At 34.7% G+C, this 21128-nt stretch overlaps 2 long non-coding RNA genes across 2 annotated transcripts in view; one reads left to right on the top strand and one right to left on the bottom strand.

The window, feature by feature from the left end:
- Nucleotides 1-1907, top strand: part of LOC135278307 (uncharacterized) — a 34131-nt gene extending 32224 nt beyond the window's left edge. Inside the window, exon 6 of the long non-coding RNA XR_010345827.1 lies at nucleotides 889-1907. This is a non-coding gene — a long non-coding RNA (uncharacterized LOC135278307). The remainder of the gene's footprint in view (nucleotides 1-888) is intronic.
- Nucleotides 1-16634, bottom strand: part of LOC135278324 (uncharacterized) — a 47482-nt gene extending 30848 nt beyond the window's left edge. Inside the window, exon 1 of the long non-coding RNA XR_010345843.1 lies at nucleotides 16586-16634. This is a non-coding gene — a long non-coding RNA (uncharacterized LOC135278324). The remainder of the gene's footprint in view (nucleotides 1-16585) is intronic.
- Nucleotides 16635-21128: the final 4494 nt, after the last annotated feature.

The raw sequence follows: 21128 nt of genomic DNA, 5'->3' as shown, positions 1-21128 counted from the left end.
TGCATGTGAAGCATGAGTAGGAATATCCTGCTCTTTTTAATATGTTCTTCCATCTTTTAAAGTCTAATTATTTTGATTCTGTCTAACTGGAAAAAAAATAAAGACTCATTCTATGACCTTCTTAGCACTCTCAGTTCTGTTACGGCTGTTATGCCTTGCAGCATAAATTTTATGAGATAGTATAAATCTCTTGTATTACAGAAAAACAAAAAGGAACACTCCTTTTCTGCAATTTAAAACTAGAGAACTTGAAAGAATAATAAAGCAAAATAAACTGCTCTTTTTTTGTTGTTTTCATTAATAAAAAATTGCTTCTGTTTGTTGACCTAGATATGTATGTATTTCCCTATGCAGTCTGCTGTTAAATTCTAAGATTCACAACCATAAGTGGACATTAAAGGAAAAAAAAAAAGACTTGATTTTTTGACAGAATTAGCAGTTTTATGACTATTAGCTTCTGCCTTAGCAAAATATACCCCCAATAAAACAGAATCTAATGTTACAGTTTAAAGTGTAAATTCTCCTTATTGCCATAGAGAATAGCCTCTATGCAAACAGGTCTGATAATAATGACACATGATCATGTGGAATAGAAAGGGAAGGATTTATCTTTCTTTAAAGGAGCAGGTATGTCTCTTTCCTCTCATAGTGTCAAACCTAGATGGAGATAGTGATCAAACATGGTGTGACAATTTCCACAATGCCTCCCTGTGGGAGCTATTAAAATTCAGCTTATGCACAAAAAACTCTTGAGTGTCTAGCCTGGTAAAAAATGTATGTTATCATCTAGGAGATGAGGTATTATATCTTGCCAAAAAAATAGAAAACATATTTCACGGACAGTTTTGCGAGTTCTTCCTCACAGAAATATTTTGTTTTTGTCAACAGCTTTCTTTTAGCTCGTTGAAAGTGATGGATAAATCAGCTCTCCAGGGTCTCAGCCTGAAGCTTCTTCTTTGTTCCAGCATCATATTGACATCAGTTCTAAAACCTTCAAGGCCCATTCATTTGCAGAAAGCATAAGACAAAGTTAAATACTGGGAGAGTACTAAAAGAAGAAATATGACATTGCACAGGACTAAGTCCCATGACCAATTTGCTAGATCAATAAAAAATATTGCAACTCATATTCCAGACTTGCAGTAGTCAGCTGGAGTCTTACAGGTTTCATGAACTTGCTTTGAATCTGTGTAATAAGTGAGTAGTCTTCATGAAAGTTTTTTAATAAACAATAATTATTAGGCGTTTACTTTGAAAAAGACTTTTTCTAATTCTTAGTAATGAGGGAAGAGCTGTATTGTATTCTACAAGGAACATTTAATTAGAATACAATGAATACATTACAGACCTCAAGGGTTACTTACATCAAACAACAAGAGGAGCTCAACAGGAAACACAATATTTGAGAATTTCAGCAGCAGATTTATGCATGATTTTATGCACTGTCCCAGGCTGAGTGATAACTCAGCTCCTTACAGCTGAAGCACAGGTGCTCTCTATCTTCACAATCAGAGGAAGAGGGTTCAGGAAGAAGCAGAATAATTAATCTAGTGAATGCTTGGCTGCATGGCTGGTGACATACTCAGTGGTTTTGACTTTGATGATCATGGATTATTGACCTTTGAGATGTCAGATTTGTTGGGAGTTGATGGAATTCACATAACAAAGTGAAGCAAGAAGTCTTTTACAATAAAATGGACAGACTTATAAGGAGAGCTTTAACATAGATTTAATGGGGAAAGTGATGAAACTTTGAGTAACAGAAAATCCAGGAGTTGCTGACATATTGAGAACCACTAGAGAAACAACCATGAAATTTCTCAAAGGAATTTTGACTTGTTTCTCTAAAACTATGACACAGTACTGGAGTCTGTACCAGTACATGTAGTGCGGATTACAAAGAGGAGGAGTTGCACTTCCAAGCTCTGATTCTGCTGGGGGGCTCCATTCATCCTAACCCCCTCTTGAAAAGAGAAGAAATTTCTAAGTGGTCTGGGAGTCTCTTGGACTTTGGGATAATTTCTTAATCTGAGAGACAGAAAGCCTGACCAGGGGAAACATTGCTGGACCTGTTGCTTATCAACACAGATGAAATAATTAGGGGGGGTCAGGATTGGTGGTTGCCTGATGCAGCAGCTCTGACGACCTAGTAGGATTTGTGATCTCACAAGATATAGGCCAGGCAATGGGTAAAGTCAAGACCCTGAATTTTAGCAGTGAACTTTCAGTTACTTAAGGAACTAGTGGATGAGACTCCCTGGGAAACTCAGGGATAAAGGATCAGAACAGAGTTGGCAGTTCTTTAACAACTTGTTTCTAAGAGCACATTTTTCTAAGACCAGCATGTGTAAGTAAGAACCTCCTGGCCAAATTAAGTGCAAGAAGGAAATTTACAGGCATTGGAACCAGGGGCAGGTATCCCAAGAGGAACATAGGGATGTTGTCTGGAAACCAGCTGTGTCCTGGGTGAGATGAGGTGATTCTGCCCCTCTGCCTGCTCTTGTGAGACTTCACTTTGAGTACTGCATCCAGTTCTGGGGTTCTTAGTGCAGGAAAGACATAATTCTGTTGGAGAGAGTGCAGAGCCAGGCCTCAAAGAAAACCAAAGGGCTGAAACATCTCTCATGAAGAAAAGCTGAGACAGTTGGAGCTATTCAGCCTTGAGAAGAGAAGGCAGAGCTTAGTGGAGCCTTCCAGTATATAAAGAGAGCTTATAAAAATGATGGAGAAACGTTTTTAAAGGGCCTGAAGTAACGGGTCAAGGAACAGCAGTTTTAAACTAAGAGAGGGTAGATTTAAATCACATACATGAAAGAAATTCGTTACTGTGAGGGTGGTGAGGCACTGGAATGTGTTGCCTAGAGAAGCTGTGCATACCAGAAGTGTTCAATACCAGGTTGGATGAAGCTTTGTGCAGCCTGGTCTAGAGGAAGGTGAACTCGTCCTTGGGAAGGGTGTGGACTAGATGGTGTATAAGGTTCCCGTCAGTTTAAACTACTCTATCATTCTATGACCCATTCCATGACCATTATGTTGAAGATAATTATGCCGGCAATATTTACTGTGTCATTCAAATGTATACATTTTATTTTTTAATTTAACATGATTAAGGAAAGTAAATACTAAGAATCATGGCATCAGCATGCTTTACTGAAATGACAGCTGAGTATGAACAGCATGGCACTTTTTAGCAAGAAGTAGTTCTAAGGCCTTCATAAATTTGCTAGAAGATAAATAAAGCTATTCATTTTGAATGTTTACTTGTTACCTTAGAGGAATACATACATAAACATTAAAATGCAAAACTGTACTTGAAACTTTGATCCAGAACATGGCATGCTACTGCAGTGAGTAAGTCTTCCTCAGCATCACATTCTACAGTAAGTGTTCTTCTTCAAGATTATTCCTCAATTAGCAGGCTTTTCAGTGTGAAGGATACTAGTGGCACTCCCAGTTGTTGCAAAAGTATTGGAATTACTGTTTTATACTCCTGATAAGTTTATAAAAACGGAAGGTTTCTGGCATTTTGCTGGTACTTTCAAAACCAAGTACAACATAGATTTATATATATAAAATATATTGACTACTATAAAGGAATTATTTGTTATGGGCATTCTCTATTAATTGTGGCTAGTTTAGAGATAATATTTAAAGTGACTAGTTTAGAGATAATATTTAAAGTATCTCCATTAAAAAAATACTCTGAAGTTATTTGCCGTTATCTTTCCGGTTTTCTTTCACTCTTTTTAAAATTGGAAAACGATAAAAGATTTTGATGTTTTAGAATACTTTTTAATTTTTTATTAATTTAAATTGTACATTTGATATAATAATAATTTATGTCTTCCAATTTTATTACTTTTAAGTCATATAAGCAAAAAAACTTGAAACTCATCATTCACCCTATTTATACCTGAAGATGTATAAATAAATAATTTTACATCCCATTGCACAAGACACTTTTTTGGTCTTCTCTTTGTTAGACCACATATGACTTTTTCAACAGATTAGCTTCTCTCACCTTTCTTCCTGTTAGGGAAACCAGACATTTACCCAAATCACACTTGCAGTACTAATAAGAACATTCTGTATTTTAGCAAGAATTTTCAAGACATTCAAGGACTGAGAAGTCTGTTTTGCATAAACCCTCATAATCAATTTATCATTAACATATGCTGAGACTGATTTTTAGAAGCAATCATAATGCTACTGTAGTCCAATGCTTAAAACCTTTACAAACAAGTGAGTTTATGTAAGTTAAAAGTTCATTTATCAAACATGGTTTTCCAGAAATCCTAGGTCAATTAACCCATTAAAAAAGCAACATATCAAAAGACTACTAATAGCAAAAAGATTTTTATTAGACATAGATTATTTTTATTCTGATTTGAAAAATTGAGGTTAATTTAGGATTTATTAAAGTTAATTGCATCCCTGAGTATAAATATACTATCTTCAGACCCTAATGATACTCATTGGAGCCTAGGTGGCATACTGGAAGTCTAACAACAGGTCTGAACCTGAGATCTCAAATATCATATTTAGACCTATTTTAATGAGGTTTTGTAATTCATTAATCATGCTTTTAATTAAGACAGCAATCAAAAAATCTCATTCATCTAAAGGAATTATTTGCCATAATATTTACCAAAATAGATTGTACATCCAGGTACTTTGGAACAAATGTTGCATGTATAAAATGTGCATCATAATCAGGGTTCTCTAAAGTGCTCTAACTATTGCTGTAGCCATTTCTCCAGTAATGCAACAACTGAAATCAATGCTGGGGTCGGCTGTCAGTTGTCTCTGCCCCAGCATGGGAAAAGGTGGTTCTGGGCAGGCCGCGCTCTCAAAGAAGGAGTCTGGACTCTTGCTTTTCGGTCTTCAGTTGAGTTTATTGTTCCTTATCTACAAAGTTTTTCTGTCTGTCCAGCTGAGGTCTGATCAGCAAGACAGCCAAGGGCACTCTCTCCCGCCCACAGGGCGGTTGTCTCTTTTATAGTGAAAACTACGTATTAGATATTTACCTTCAATTTCCAATACTTTTCGCCCTTGTTGGCAAGTGCACTTTCACTATGAACCAATCCACACATGCCAATATCATCCTGAACATGGATGCCAAGGAGAAGAAAGAAGAAGGACAGGGCATGCCCACATTCCTCCATCTTGGGACTCCTGACCCCCATGTACAGAATTTCAAACCCCCTGTACAGAATACAAAACCCACCTGTACAGTGCTCTAAAATTTTTTCCTTCACCCTGTGATTGCTGCTACTATGCTACTTAAACTTTTGTCACCTGTAATTCTTCATATAAGGTTGGCAATTTGCTCCATGAATTAAGATCGAATTTCCAGGTGTCTTTGGCTTCCTGCCAGGGTCTCCGAGCCCCTGCCAGGGCTTTGAGACATCCAGGGCATCCAGAGAGATGCTCTGGGTTCCGACAATCAAAAGAGACATCTAGCTTCATTTCATTTCTATTAATTTGTCTGTAGTTTGAGATGATTCTAGAACATGACAAATTTGCAAGTTTTGGACAGATACTGACTCAAATATCACAATGATGATATATGTCTAGGGACACTCCAATTTTAATTGAAATTTAACTTTTTTTGGGAACCATCTCATGTTAGTTTCTTAATGTCAGTTATGTATATTCAGGTAATGTTTATATCTATTTGGAATTCCTAATATAAAATGGTTTTTTTGTACCTTTTAACTAGCCACAACTAGTTAACTCACCTAAAACAAATCCTACTTCTTACCGCTGTAATTCAAACTTGCATGATATTTTAAGGGTTTTTTGTCTCTTGCATTAAATAACTTTTTTGAAATTTTAAATGGATTAAAGAACTAAGCTAGTATCACTGGATGTTAAGTCCTTTAAAAGTAGAAAAGATAATGTACACATAAGGTGACTTTCCCAAAATCTATTCAGGAGATCACTAACAAAATAGAGATTAAAGCCAATAGCTTTTTATTTTATATTGCATAACTTAATAATATATTAGCCTCACAAACAGCTTTAGCTAGCTAATTTTTAATAAAACTAATCACTTTATTCAGAATATTAATAAGCACTTGGCCCTGAAAACTTGTTAGGGATTTGAAGCTGTTGGTTCATTTTCTTGGCTCATCATTTGCCTTTGCCCACCTTTACTTTAAATTGCAAGGGCCATTAATTTTCATCACAGAATTTGATTATTTCCTAACTCATGATTAAAATAATAAAATTTCCTAAAATTTTGAGAGAGGAATACATTAGTGGCAAGTAAAATACATCATTCACTAGGAGTTTTAGCTGTGTGAAAAATTAACTGCATTATTTTTCTGTGTCAATTTCAGGAAGAAACCAACATAAAGGTAAGCCATTCTTGCATTTAAAAAACTACAAAGAAGACCATCCTTTCTGTATACAAGTCAGAAGAATCCCAAAAGGAAATCTAATCTTTATAACATATTTACTATTTGAATGAGCAACAATAAAGCTGTGAAAAAAAAATTATACAAACAGCTTTAAAGAGGATATGAATGACCATTGTAAATTGTGATTACTAGAATTAATCTGTAGGTATTTTATTTGGAGATATGAAGTAAAAATGTCCTGGATTAGAAAATATATGTAATTATGGCTACAATCAATAATCCAAGTATTGAGGAATTATCGCTGGGGGTGGTTTACTAATCAATGGAAAAGGACCAAGGCAGTAAACACAGAGCCAAAACACTTTCCCCCTTTTGTTTTCAGGTGAATAATGCAGTGTTCTAAGTTTAGTTCATCTTCTTTTTCTCTCACTGTCCACTAAAACAAGCCACTAAGTTGCCTTTTTTGGTATGTATCATCTAGAGAATACCCAAAGTAATAAAGAAGTTAGGAGAAGGTCAGGGCATCTACCCATATCCATGAGAGGATAGGCTGTTCCTTGCCATAATCCTAGCATTTATGACTTTTTACGATGGGACAGGTATGAATGAGAGACATATGATGGAATTTCCCAGTATTTGCTTCTATTTGGTGCTGACACAGATTTTGAAAGTAATGGAAAAAGTAAGAATATAGATCAGTAATCATTTACTATTGTGCAGGCTTTCCAACACTCTTTATTATTGAGACACACCTCCACTACCTGCCTCACTTCCAAAACCCCAAACAACATTAAATAAAGAAACATGAAAATCCTCCCCAAGAGAAAAAGCCCTCTGAACTTAGTTGTTTACTGATGATTTGAAAAAGGAGGTTTTCAATATTTATACCTTTTCAATATTTATTTCTAGTCCCACTACTTAAGGCAAAATTCCTTTATTCAGATGACATACAGTGGTCATTGGTTCCACAAGTTTGATGTATATAAAATGAAAATATATTTGCTAGTCACTGTTTTAAATTTGTAGGAAATCAATTGCAATTTCTATTCTTTAAATTGAAGCATCTAAAATGAGAAAAAGTAAATATAGAGATCAGTCTTTATATTTTGTCTTTCCATATCATGTCACTTTTCACACTGATATCCTCAGCTTTCATGTTATTTTTATTAAAGCATATTTCCAAATTGCTAATGTTCATCATCTGTAAGAAGGATGTAAGGTGTGTCTCAGCTTTTCAGCTCTTTCTCCATCTTCTACTGTGTTGGAATTTGTTTTTATTTCAAGGTAAAATGAAGAACTGATAATTTTCCGCATATGAAAGAGAAATTCTGTATTTTCATTAAAGGGCAGATATGATTTAAATAATTAACATTTTGTACTGTAGAAATATTCAGTACAATATAGATAACCAAATATATTCATACAACTGATACTGGTAAAATTCAAAAGCCAAGCAAACAAGGTTAAACTGATACTCATCTGACGTGAAAATACTGGATTTATTTTTAAAGGAATATCTCTAAAATTCTTTTTTGCAGACTGAAATCTCCTCTTGAAACAAATATGTCTAGACAGATGTATTTTTATTATATGCAACATATTTTCAAACATGTCTAGACAGTACTTGCCCTTGCCTAGTGGATATATCCTTCCCATGATACTTGCTTTTCAAACTGCAGGCAAGAACCTGAGAATGCTGTTCCAGCTCCCTACAAGACCAGATTCCATGTCTAGAAAATATTCTTAATTCTTTTCAAAGACATATTATTCAGTCTAGAAATCTGACACCTTTTTTTTTTTTTTAAATGCATATTTCTTTTTTCACTGCCTACTATAAGTCTGTTGGTGGAAGAAAATGGTGACAAAGATGTTTTCAACATAGTTCCATGATGCAGACACATGCATACTCATGGTAAGAAAAGATCATCCACCAAAAAAAAAAAATATTGAGGCATTGCTTAGATTCAAGAATATCCCAATAAGTAAAATCTAGTTGCATGGAGTATGCAATGTACTAGGGTTTAATTGTATTCTTTCAGCATTCACAATAGCAATACAATTTGTTTTATAAAGGAACAATGATTTTATTTATATCCCAACCAATATCACTTTTCAAAACCCTCTCTATCAATATCTAAAAGTTAAGACTTCAGGTCAAAGTGCTATAGGCAGCCCCACTTTTTCTGCTAAACTGGGGTGCACTTTGAGAATTTGTTCCCCTCTAGCACAAAACCATTTTTTCTTCCTGACATAAATTCCTAACAAGGCTTTGCCTTTCTGTCCTCGACTATATGCAACAGGATTGTTCTTATGCTAATTTGATGTTGTGGGATCACAACCCCCTACTGATGAAATGAATTTTAAAACATTAACAAAATTACTTGTAGGAATTGCAGAAAATGTAAAATAAAAGGTTGCTGTTTTCTGAATATGCCATTCTTGAAGGTATGCTGTGGAATTCTTGGTGTGTGCATTCATCTGTTAGCAACTTACTTTCAAGATAATTATGCAATTTAATAAAAGAAACTCTGCAGGAATATAAAAATTACCCTTCCTCCTATTATATGGAAACAGTTAGAAGGTGCTTTTGTTTTCTTAACCGAGATTTACTGAGCTTTTCCTATTTAAACTTTGCAAAGCTTGTGTTCAACCCTAAGGGGACTTGCAGGCAGCTTAATGCTCACATTGTAAAAAAATGAAGATACTTCAGGGATAAGATAATAAAATAAAGCAAATCTTTCCACTACTCTGAATATTTTCTTTCCCATAAGTCACTGATACACATCCAAATCAGTTTATAACACTTTGGACTTTTAAAAATTACAAATGACACACTTGTTTTGATTTAAATTGAAATAATGTACTAAATCATTGTAATTATTTTTCCCCTTTGCCCTTACAATAAAATATATATCGTTTTATGAAACAGTAAAATACTATCTGTTCTAAACTGAAGGATGGTCAACTTAAACTCCATCTCATCCAGAAATGGATTATCTCTGTGTAAAAAGAGGCAATGAAATGCATATGAACTTAGATGAAGATTTTTTTTTCTCTTTTTCTTAAGAATTGCACTGTATCTAAGCAAGCACAAAGTAGTTTTAAGTGACAAATACGGTGTTTCATTTCCTCCAGCAAACTGTGCATGTGTTTTATTTTCTCACCTATTTTGTTACATGTTCTTAGGTAAGACATAAACAGATAAATGGAGGTGCAAACCAAACGGAATTGTGGGAGAATCAATTTTATTTTGTCTGCAGAATTCTGCTAGCTTCATGTTGTTTATTATTTCCTTGATATTGTTTATTACTTGCATACTACTGGCTCTTATCCTCTAAGAGTAATTAAGACCTCTTCATAATGTCTCTAAAAGCTTATTAGCATAATAGATCAACAAAAGGGATTTATACACATGGGATTCACAAAGGTAATTCTCATGATTCTCTAACAAAAATTAAAATAATTTTGTTATTTAATTTTGAAATATGTAACATAATTTTAGCCTTCTGTAGCATGAAACTCTTGAAAATGACACTTCAATTGAATTTACCCATGGGCTGATACACTTTGGGAGTCAGGTGTGGGCTACTATCAAAGTATGGGCATCTTCCTCAGTTCTTCATACCTAATTACTACAAGTAAAAAAATTCCTCCAGAGAGGGGCCACTTTTATGCCATGTTTGACAGGTAGAAATTAGCTGCCTAATGGAACGGAATAGTTCTGCAAATTGAAGGAATCAAGTGAGCTTTTTTAATTTGGGCTCCTTTTAAATTGGATTTTAATTTGAATTCAAATGTGAGGTTGGTGTCACAAGGCAGTTTATTTTGGATGCTTTCTAATAACTTTATAATGCCCACTGCTGATGTATTACGTCTTGTCTTAGAGGCAATATTGAAAAATATTCTGACTTTGGTCTCCAAACCAAAGAAATTAAATGAGCAGGAAATTTCCATTTGCACAAAAACTCAGAATTGACATTTAACCACTGTAATGATATCACTCAACTAGCTGCATATGACGCCATGGACTAGATACTACTAAAGTGATGAAGTCATCATAGATTAAGAAAAAAATTAATAAGCCTGATTCTACCTATTTTTATGAGTCTTCTTTTGGAATAGTCACATATAACCTGAATGTGTACGATATGATAACCTAAACTGCACAAGCAACTTGTGAAGAAATCATTCTTAATTTCCTTTGCTTTTGAGACAGATCTCTGACTTATACATGATGCTGGAAAAGCTCATGACTCTACCGAGATATCACCTCTTTAAAATGAGATATTGAAATATAATTGGTATTATTATTTTAATTTCAAAGAATTGGAAAAGAAACCATCCTCTTTTTTAAAATTATGATTTTCTCTCTTATGTATTCTATTTTTCTTTTGTTTCTGATGATTTTCCCATATAGCTCTTCTGATAAAAAAAGTTTCTGAATTTATTTCAGTACTTTATAAAAAATATATAAGCTTTGAACAAAAAATATTTAAGAGAAAGAAAAGAACTTGAATGTTGCCTAAAAAGTTTCCTTATTTCACTTTTTTTGGTGTTTCATTCTCTTATCTGCAGGAAGAGCTGACAGGAACAATATTTTAAAGTAGTCAGTTCTGTCATAATCCTCTATTCAGTGCTGACTACAGTGGCATGTCATTTGTGCTTTCCTGTCCTATTATGGCCTATTCCAGGGAGCTTTTCTCCCTCATGAATCTCTTCTGACCTCATCAATATATTTGAAGAATCCCTTCTTACCTGTGAGATATGTAGTTGAAAGGAGACAGTATTGCACACAGCATAGCAGAGGAATACCTTCTTCCAGTGACATTTTGTTACATGGACTTTGTGAAGGCACTCAGCAACATTTCTCACCAACTCACTAGCAATATTTAGGGAATTAAAAGGTCTGGATTGTTCCTGAAACAACTGTTTAACTTGGTTATGAAAAATGTCACTGCTTTCTGTGTGTAAACCAGCAGAAACTGTTAAAGGCTGTAAAATACTTGAATTTCTGCTAATGTATTTTCTGATGGCCAGAATCCAGATGAAAATAATCATTATTAAAAGCATCTGAACAATACTGCCTTTGTCTTGGGAGTTTCTAAGTCATGTCATACACCTGGCTATTTAAAAAAAATTCTGGTTTAAAAATATCCTTATGCTTGGTTGTTTTGTTTTTATAAGCATTATAGACCAAAGAAATTAAATGAGCAGGACACTTCCATTTACACAAAAATTCAGAACTACTATTTAATCTCTGTAATGATATCAGATACCCAAAGAAACTGTTGGAAGATGCAGATATCACTATCTGTGCATTGCTGGTTTTTTTTTTTTTTTGGTGGAGAGTTCAGAATGGAAAAAGTCAGAAGATTTTGCAGACTCCTCCAAGACTTTAACCATTGAATGAGGCACTTTCTGTTCAGTAATAATTTCAAAAAATTTCTTTTCTGAAGTAGTCTGCTAAATAAGCACAAAATGTAGGAATATATTCCCCTATGTTACTTTGGCAATGCAGGAGTCTCCTGAGAGAAGAAAGGAAAAATATAAGAGGAAAAGAAAACAGAATAAAAAATTAGATCTTGTGCAATACATTCAGACACATAATCTAATATGAATTTATACCAAGGCTGATAGACTGCATGTCCTTGAGACAGGGAAAAAATAATTCTTTGGTTTTCCAAGCATAACAACGCAAACAGAAAGGATCCTTCAGAAACCCTAATGAGAAAAAAATTAACCAGCTAAAGTGCTGGAAGAAAATGAACTATCCAACAATTATTTTGCAAAAAAGCAAATGAATGTTTAACTGGGACAGTTTCTGATGGCAGAGAAAGGGTAAGCACATCCTCTCTGAAAGAAAAAGTACAGCTTCATGATTTAAGCAAGCAGAACTAGAGGAGGAGGGTGTGAAAAAAATCTTTGACTGAAGTAATAAGGCTAAAACACTTGGGGAAAGCAAAGAAAGGAAATAACATGCCCTAAGGATATTTGCACTTAGTGAAAAAAAATCATGAAATGAGAAAATGAGGACAGGCAATAGGATATAAGATCTTATTGTTAGTGATTTAAGGCTCACTGACATGAGGGAATAGATATGGGAGGGACACTGCCAGAAGAGGGTGGCTTGTTTAAAACTCAACACAAGAGACAGAAAATACCCTAACTTCTCCAAATAGCTCAGAAAACTCTTAATAACTTATTGACAGGTCTGTAATTCACTGTACAACATCAAATGCAATATATAATCTTTGGTACTAACTGGGGATGGCCTCAAACAGAGTAAAACAAGTGTATCATCTGTCATCCATCCCAGTCATCACCTAGTCCCTCAACTTTCCTCCAGACTGAGAAAAATCCAGCAGCATTTAGAAAAGCAAGCTAGGAACAGTGATTTTGCTAGAGGGGAAACAGGAGATTGACTTTGGAGTAATAATGTGTAAAGAGATTTAACTCATTAATCTTCTTAACTTACCTAGTACTTTTTTGAAATTTATTTTCAAGGAATCCAATTTATGCAACCTTACATTATAAAGGAGTTTATAACTTATTTCATGTTAACCTATGTACCTAAGATGATGTATAAAAGATTTGTTTGTTTTTCAAAAAGCTAAGCTCAAATGACAACTTTTCAATGTGTACTTAGCATTAAAGGTATTTCAATGTAGCGCTTGGAGTAATCAAAAGGAAATATAGCCTTGCTGTTCCAGACCTTCTGCTCCTTCTGCTGGGAAAGCACAGCACACCTTGTCACAGAAATTAAGACATCAAAATATTCCAGAGTAACTGAAATTCTTGTGAAAAAATGAAGTGTTTTGGATGTGATATCTCTTATATTTTTTTTCCTCAGAAGGACATTACCAATAAACCACCACAGCAAGTCAGAATTGTACAGTCTGAAATAAAGAATCTTCATCTCCTTTTAATTTCCATATCTATGCTTCAGATTTTGAAGTTTACATACCGAGGGGTGAAACACAGGAAGTACATCCTGTATATATCCTGTCTATGCATTGCAGAGTCCTTCAGGTGTATTCAAGCTCTGCCAAAAGCAATGGCATCCTCTATGACACAAATTGTGGTGTCCCACCCTTTTGGGGCAGGGAACACCCAAGATTGGTGGATGCACATGGTTGAAAGGACAAATGTGAGGCTTCCCCCCCCACCAAAAAAAAAATAATTACAAAGTATTATTAAACACTTACACTCTTGACATGGAAATTGGTCAGTACCTGACCTTCTGGTTAAAGCACACAGCAGTGGATTTTGGATAAAGGGGTAGGGTAAATAGGAATAAAGAAAGAGAGAGATTAATTCAAGAGAGGGAGACAGAAAGGAAAAAATTAAAAAATCAGCCTGGCTGGGGCTGGGGTATCCGGGGTTCTGGGGCCTAAACTCAGATCAGGCATGCACGTGCACAGTATTGAGTTGTGCTTATTCCCAGAAACTTGAACAGGAACATTTATCCCAGAAAAATTATGCCCTACCTCTGTAGAGCCTGCTCCTCCAGCCACATCTTGCTCTCTCTGACAGTGTGTGATTACCAACAACCCTTGGCTATAATCACCAACAATCTTCGGCAGACTCCACGGTTATGCAGTTATCAGTGGGCAACCAGTAACATGGGGGATTAATTTCAGCCATTTGGGCAGTGAGTAGGAAAGTGTGGGCTGCCTTCTTTCAGCACTTTTCCCTCAATTGTCTTGCAGAAATTTTAGTTTTAAAAGTAAATACAGGAAAAAGATATGAATTCTGCCTTAATGGATTGATGGATACAATAACTTTGGACCCCAAAGTGTTTTGGAAAAGAAGCCCAACAAGGTTCCATTTCCATTCTTGTTCAGCTTTGTGTAGTGCTGAGACAGGTCAGCATCTCCCTGTGTCTGGGTTTTTCTGGGACAATGATAAAGGTGAAGTGGTGAGAAATACTATTTCTAACTTTCTTTTTTTTTTCATTTCTTTATAACTGTCAGGTGTTTTACAAGATCTGAGTACTACTACAGCTTTTTCTCTTCAAGTCTCTTCAGCTTCCCTTGATTTTTTTTTTTTTAATTTTCAAAAGGAGACTTCCTAAAGGAGAAACACTGCAACTTTTAACACGATATCAAAATTAACATGTTTAATTAACACGCTATCAAAATGTAGCTCAAATAATATTATTTCGTGAAGGCATACAATATTTTTCTGGTTCGGGTTTTTTTTTCCTTACTTAAACAGGAAACTAGAGATGATCTCACGATAATAGCACATAAAATATTTAATATTTCAAAATATATAATTTCTGCTTTGGTCTTTTTAGAAAAAAAATTTTTCTTCAAAAGTCTACTGAGTTTATAATAAAATAAATGTACAAATATATAAATATTAACAGATGCTTTATAAATTTGTAAAAGCAAACTAAAAATTCTAATACTGTGTTTCTCACATGGTTTTATTTTGGCATATTTTAACATATCCCTTGATTTTGCCTTTTTATTTGGAGAAGGTAAAGAAAAATTCACCTTGTTATGCATTTTTGACTAGAAACAATATTTATACTGTAATGGAAATGAAAAACGAAAGAATGGTTGTCTTGGAGGTAGGCAACAGCAGTTTTTGGGAGGCTGTTTTATCTTTGGGTTTTTTGCTAGTTAGGGAAATTTTCATTTTCTCAAATCACATTGGGCAACAAGACCTTTTTCACATTGATGGCTTTTGATAACACTGGAATAATTAACAGCAAAGGCTGTTTCAGTTATTTTGATGCTACAATATTTTGTTAAAATATAACACGGTGGCTGTAAACCTAAGGAAAAAATAAATTGACATTTTTCTGAAAATGAAAAGTACTAAAAGGCATTGTAAAGATAAGGTTCTGTGGAGCATCCCCAGGTGATATCTGCTGATCATAATTTTCTGCCGAGCAAGAGCATTGTCAGCTGTACAGGTAACTAGCTACTAGAAATAATTGAATTTTTACCTGTTGTTTTTCTTTTGAATGACGTAATAACCATGACTTTGTCCTATAAGCAAACTAAGCAAAGGCTCCTAATAAATGTCATAGAATGGCTCATCACTGGGGTTCCCAGTACAAAGCAGATATGGACCTGCTAGAGCAGGTAGAGAGGAGAGCCACAAGAAAGAGCAGAGTGTTTGAACACTGCTCCTGTGAAGAAAGGTGGTTGTGTCTGGAGAAGAGAAGGCTCCAGAGAGAGCTTAGTGCAGCATTCCTATGTGTTAAAGGACATCTGCAACACAGATGGAGAGAGTCTTTTTATCAGCACCTGTAGCAACAGGTCAATGAGCAGTGATTTTAAACTTAAAGATTTAGGTGGCAAGCAATAGAACAGGTTGCCCAAAGAATCTGTGGATACCTCAGTCCTGAAATTGTTCAAGGCCTGTCTAGATGTAGCCTTGATCAACCTGGTTTAGTGAAAGGTCTTTGAAGGTGCTTCCTTACTGAAACTATTTTATGATTCTCTGTTCAGTTGTACCCCACCAAGAAAATTTGTTTTACCAGATGTGCTTAGCATCAATCTGATCCAGCAGCCAGCTGCAGCACAACTTAGATGCATAAGACATTATAGAAAAGGGCCGTGCCTAAAGTCACATATTTTAAGTTCTCAAAAATGAGTTTTAAATCTTATTTTTATAACATCTGTTGAATATTACTACTATGCATGTTATTATTATCTGGTACTAATAACACTATATTCCCAAAATCTCTAAGCTTTCAGTTCAATTGTATTTAAATTATATTTTGTATTGTTTCATATAAGTTCGGATTTTTCCCAGAGCGCTTAAAAAAATTACTATGTGCTGTTTCATCCCACTCTCTATAGTTACATTTAGGAACAGTTTGCCTTCTCTCCTTTTCATCTCCGTATTAATGAATGATATACTAGTCTTCCCTTGGAGCCCTGCAAGATGCAAAATAATGTTGTGTTCTAATGTGTTTGAAACAGTGAGGCTTCAGCCTCTTCACCATGTGAAATCATGGAAATGTTCATCCCAGTGAATACTCATATCCTGCAGGTTGTGGACTCTAAGTGATGGTCACTGGAGAGGTTCTCCATTGCTAAAGTTTACGAGATGTCATCACAAATTGACGTTAAGGAGAAATTATGTCTTTTTTCCAGGTTTCGCCAGAGGACTATCAAGTAATGTTATATTTAAAAATGAGATAAACATGTTTAAAAAATAAAAAAAAAAACCAAACCCCATAAATCATAATCCCTTACTGGATGGCAAAAATGCTTCTAAGTTCTTCTGAAGCAGTCAAGTTTCTTGTCTGTGCCACTGTTAGTATGAGGAATACTCGGGTCTATAATGTGAGAAAGACAAAGAGCAACAAAGGTTATATATAAAATCCAACCTTTTATACACATTTTGTCTATGTATTCAAAGTATTTTGTTTCTTTTGAAGAATTTCATTACACCTAGTTGAAGAGCTTTAGACATATGACATGAAATATCTCTGACATTTATTTTAGTTAGTCTTCAGTACTTTCTTCATCCTATGGAGTCAGAAACACTGAATGTCCTCCTGGTCAGAATTGTGCATGGAAAATGAAGGAGTACAAATAAAGCGGAAGAAATCTTAGTCTTAGCAAGGTACTAATAAATTAAAAAGTGTTAAAAGGAACTATTAGTGTGGGATGTTCTATTCACAGATTCTTCATCCACAGTGGATGTCTGTCTCTCTTAGGAAAGAGGCTGTCCTGAGCTGGGTATTTCTAGAGTTTTCAGTGGAAACTAAGAAAAGTGAATAAATAGAAAAGATTCCCCCTTCACATTTCTTCATGTTTGCTGATGTTATTAAATTTCTCCTCATAATCCAAACAAAGCTTTAGGATTAATTTGACCTTATAAAAGAATTATCCATGTAATTTCAGTCTGCTAATTACAATTGCTATAAGATTTAAAAATTCATATTGCAGACTCTTAAAACAATTTTTGTTAGAAGTATGTAATTTTAGGTATATATGCAGCTCTTTTCATTCTAAATTTCTGAGGAGCTGGTTTAGAGCATTTCTCTTGCAATCATGGTCTCTTCTGTGACTTGCTTAAGAAGGAACCATCTGTTTTTCTTACAAAAAGTCATATGTTGTCCTTAAAAAGAATGGAAAACAGATTTTTGAGGGACTGAGCTTCAGCTTACTTTATGTTTGAAATTTTAAACGCTAGCTTTGCATGGTGAATTTTTTAAATTAACCTGTAGCCTGCTTAGAAAAATAGTCTTTAAAAACAAAGTATTTAGCAATTATTTTTGTAAAAATCCTATATTCTTAGATAAGATATTTAACTTACAAGGATAAAATTAAATCTTGAATCACAGATATTTATTGCTTTAACTTAAAATCTGTCAATTTAATCTATCTTAAACTTATATGTTAGAAAAGACAGATATAAGTTTAGATTTTCATCTACACTTCAGGCTTGATTATACTAAGAAAACTGGATCAAGCTTGGGCATTTCACAATTTATCATCTCCATTCATTCTTATTCAAAATTAAAAGTAACTTTATTGCAAGGGAAAAAAGATGATCACATTTCAAAACATCTAAAATCAGAATAAAACCAGAATTGAATGTTCACAGGGAAAAATTAACTGAACTATTTGGGCACCCAGCATGGGCTTTGCTAATAAGCTAAAATTCAAAGAAACTAGGCAAAAGTCACCTTGTGATTCAATTTGCATTTCTAAATTTTTATCTAAATGTTTTAGACAAATAGATGGTTTACAAATATTTTCAAATATTATTTTCAGTATTTTACTTTGTGGGAATTAAACCATTATTTCTAGGTCTTATTTGCTTGAGAATTCTTGAGCAATTTTTTATTTGAAATCACATTAATTTACTTAACCAATACATTCATTCAATGGTGAAACTAAAGCATCTTCACCAGTAGATGTAAAAAATAATCAATTTTAACAGATAATAAATTTAAAAAAAATAGGATGAAAGAAAGCAACAGCTTTGGTTACAGATAAAGTATCAAAATACTCAGCAAAGTATTCTAGGACATCACCTTTATATTATTTCTGAAAGGACAGCCAAGATTTTACACAAAGTGTAAAAACTAATTTTATAAAAATTATTTTTGATGTTTGGACATTAGTCAAGCTTCTGCCAGAAGCAAAATTTCCTTGCTGCTTTAAACACCTGAAAATAGAGGGGTTTATCATTGACAGTGTTATCTGAGCTTCAGTTCAGTCCTGCAAGGAGTCTTATGATTATGCATTTAATGGATTTTATGTGAAACATGTACTGTTCTACATGGAACTATGTCACCAGACTCCTGGTAATGGAACTGTATTAAAAATAACTAGATCATGAAAAATCAGGATTCTATGTCTTGCGGTAAATCTTGCTTTCCCAATCCCTTTCCACTCTGAGAAAAACACAAGCATGCTTTTCTTCTCACATACAGTACACATGCTTTATATCAAAATTCAGTCATGCTCAATTAGCACTCAAAATTTTCCAATAATTATGCTGAAGGCAACACCGGCACACACAAAGCACTAAGGGAGTCAGAGACTAAGCTGTGCATAAATTCACTAATAAGGGAAAAGGTCACGGGCTGATATTACTGAAATTTGATTAGATTTCAGATCCACATGTTTAAAAATCAATGCTTTTCTGGCTTGGGCACTTCTGCTTTGGAGTCAGCCATTCTCCAGAGCCCCGTGTCTAATCAGAGGCTGTAGCAGTGTTAGATCCTCTCCTGGGCACAAAGACGGCAAGAAATGAGAGAGGCTTTGCAGGTCAGAACAGACAGGCTCTGCCATTCCTGTGCTGAGTGGTTTGGGGAGCTGAAAGGGAAAAGCTGTAGCTACAGCTGTGAAGTGAAACAACTGTCATGTTGGTCAATGCCCACAGGAAAGGTAAAACCACTGCTGGGGATTTTATGGCTCTTTGATAGCTTCCAGCAGCAATCTAGTCAAGCCAGGATGAGTCCACAAAGGGCTCTTCACATAAACACTTCTGCTGAGTGGCTACAAATATGGGACCTACAGCCTAAATTTAATCCCACAACTAAAAAAAGGCCCCAAAACAGGCTTTAGATATATGCTGTTCCTATAATGTGAAAACTGACAGATAACAGGAAGTAATGAAAGCTTCTCAACTCTCTTGACAATCCATATGTTCCATATGTTGTTCTGGGCATGAGTGGAAGTCTGTCGACTCCCACTGCCCCACTTGTGTTGCCTCTGCATGTTCAACTGAACAATTAAACAGATTGTCAGATGTATGGCATTGAAATAACAGCTTTTCATGGAAGAAAAAAGAAAATTATCAGGTGAAAAAATGTAAATATGAAAAAAAAAATTTCCAATTGGAATTACTTCTGACTTGCACCATCAAAAGAATGTGTTATGTCAATGCAAAATTGATGAGACAGAAGAGAGGATTAAACCTATGATGCTTGGGAAAAAGTCATCAGTTAGTGAACAAAAATGAAAATGGAAAATTTTCCCTGCAGTCAAAGCCTCACCTGCTCTGCCAAGACTGCCTTACATTGTTGAATGATCAGAACTGGCTAACCTGAGTGTAAGCCCTATGTCAAGGAGGTCTGGGGGTAAGTGATGAATTGCAGTTCTCCTTTTGGGCGATGAAGAGAGAAGGTGTGACAGACAGGACACAATAAATAAAAGACTTATTTATTATTGCAAACAGAAAAGAAAGAAACTACAAAAGGCAGTCTAAAAAACCAGTTTTTTTCCTCTGGTTAAATTTAAATATGGAGCAGGATTTGGTCAGCTAATTTCTGCTCCCTGAAGTTGAGTTTCCTACAGGAAGACCTGATTTCTGTTCACACATAGCAGAAGTGGTCAAACACTCGAATTAATTGACACAGCCTTTAAAACTTAATATGCAATTAAACCAAGAGGCTGCATAAGAGAAATAAGTAATTGTGGTGTTTGTTCAACTAGAACATGCGTGATAAAGTGAAGTCTGTTCTGACAAACACTGCCTTTGCTTTTATTTGATTTATGAGGAGGTGATAGGACAAAGCATATTTTTGTAAAAATTTTCTTGGATTCACTATCGAACCACTAGAGGTTGGACTCTAGTCAAGCTACATGAAGATATGCTTCAGATAAAGACATTAATGTGTATTATAATGGCTGATTCATACAAGCAATATCTTCATTATTCTACAAGATTGTGCAGACCAAAGTTCTGCTTTAATTATCTACTCCTAACATCAGGCTAGTGGTGCCACCTGGGCCTCATGCTTTAACAAAACACTTCTAAAATATTACCCACCTTAAATTGGTAACATGATACTAAAAAGAAAAAAAAAAAGATAAATAAAGGGGAAAATAAGTTTTATATTTAGAGTAAAGGACAACACATTAACATCATTTGTAAAATTAAAAAAATTAAAGTGTCAGATACATTAATGTTAAAAACTTCAGTGTATTCCTTCAGGTCCTGCTGGAAAAGCTTTAAAGGCTCACTGCAGCTCTTTATTCTTCCATAATGTACAGAATGAACTGCTGGAACCCAGACATCTGCTAAATGATTTTTGGCTTGGTTTTCTATTCCTGCCTACAGTCAGCTCCTTACAGAGACAGATTTATAGTTCCTAAGTCAATATCTGTAAACAATATTTTAATCTTTTGAAATCCATTATCCTTAGATTTACCTTTTGTGTGTGTGTGTAACTACTTCATTACATTCTTTGTATTAAGGATTTTTTTATCAGACACTTACCTGAGGATAGATTAACTAATGCAGTAGAGTTGGTAAGATTTTAGAAGAGAGAGA

Source organism: Passer domesticus, chromosome 1 (genome assembly GCF_036417665.1).
Source record: "Passer domesticus isolate bPasDom1 chromosome 1, bPasDom1.hap1, whole genome shotgun sequence".
In the NCBI taxonomy this organism is placed as follows: domain Eukaryota; kingdom Metazoa; phylum Chordata; class Aves; order Passeriformes; family Passeridae; genus Passer; species Passer domesticus.
Note: the sequence above shows the minus strand (reverse complement) of the source record. Positions and strands in the feature narration are given on the sequence as shown.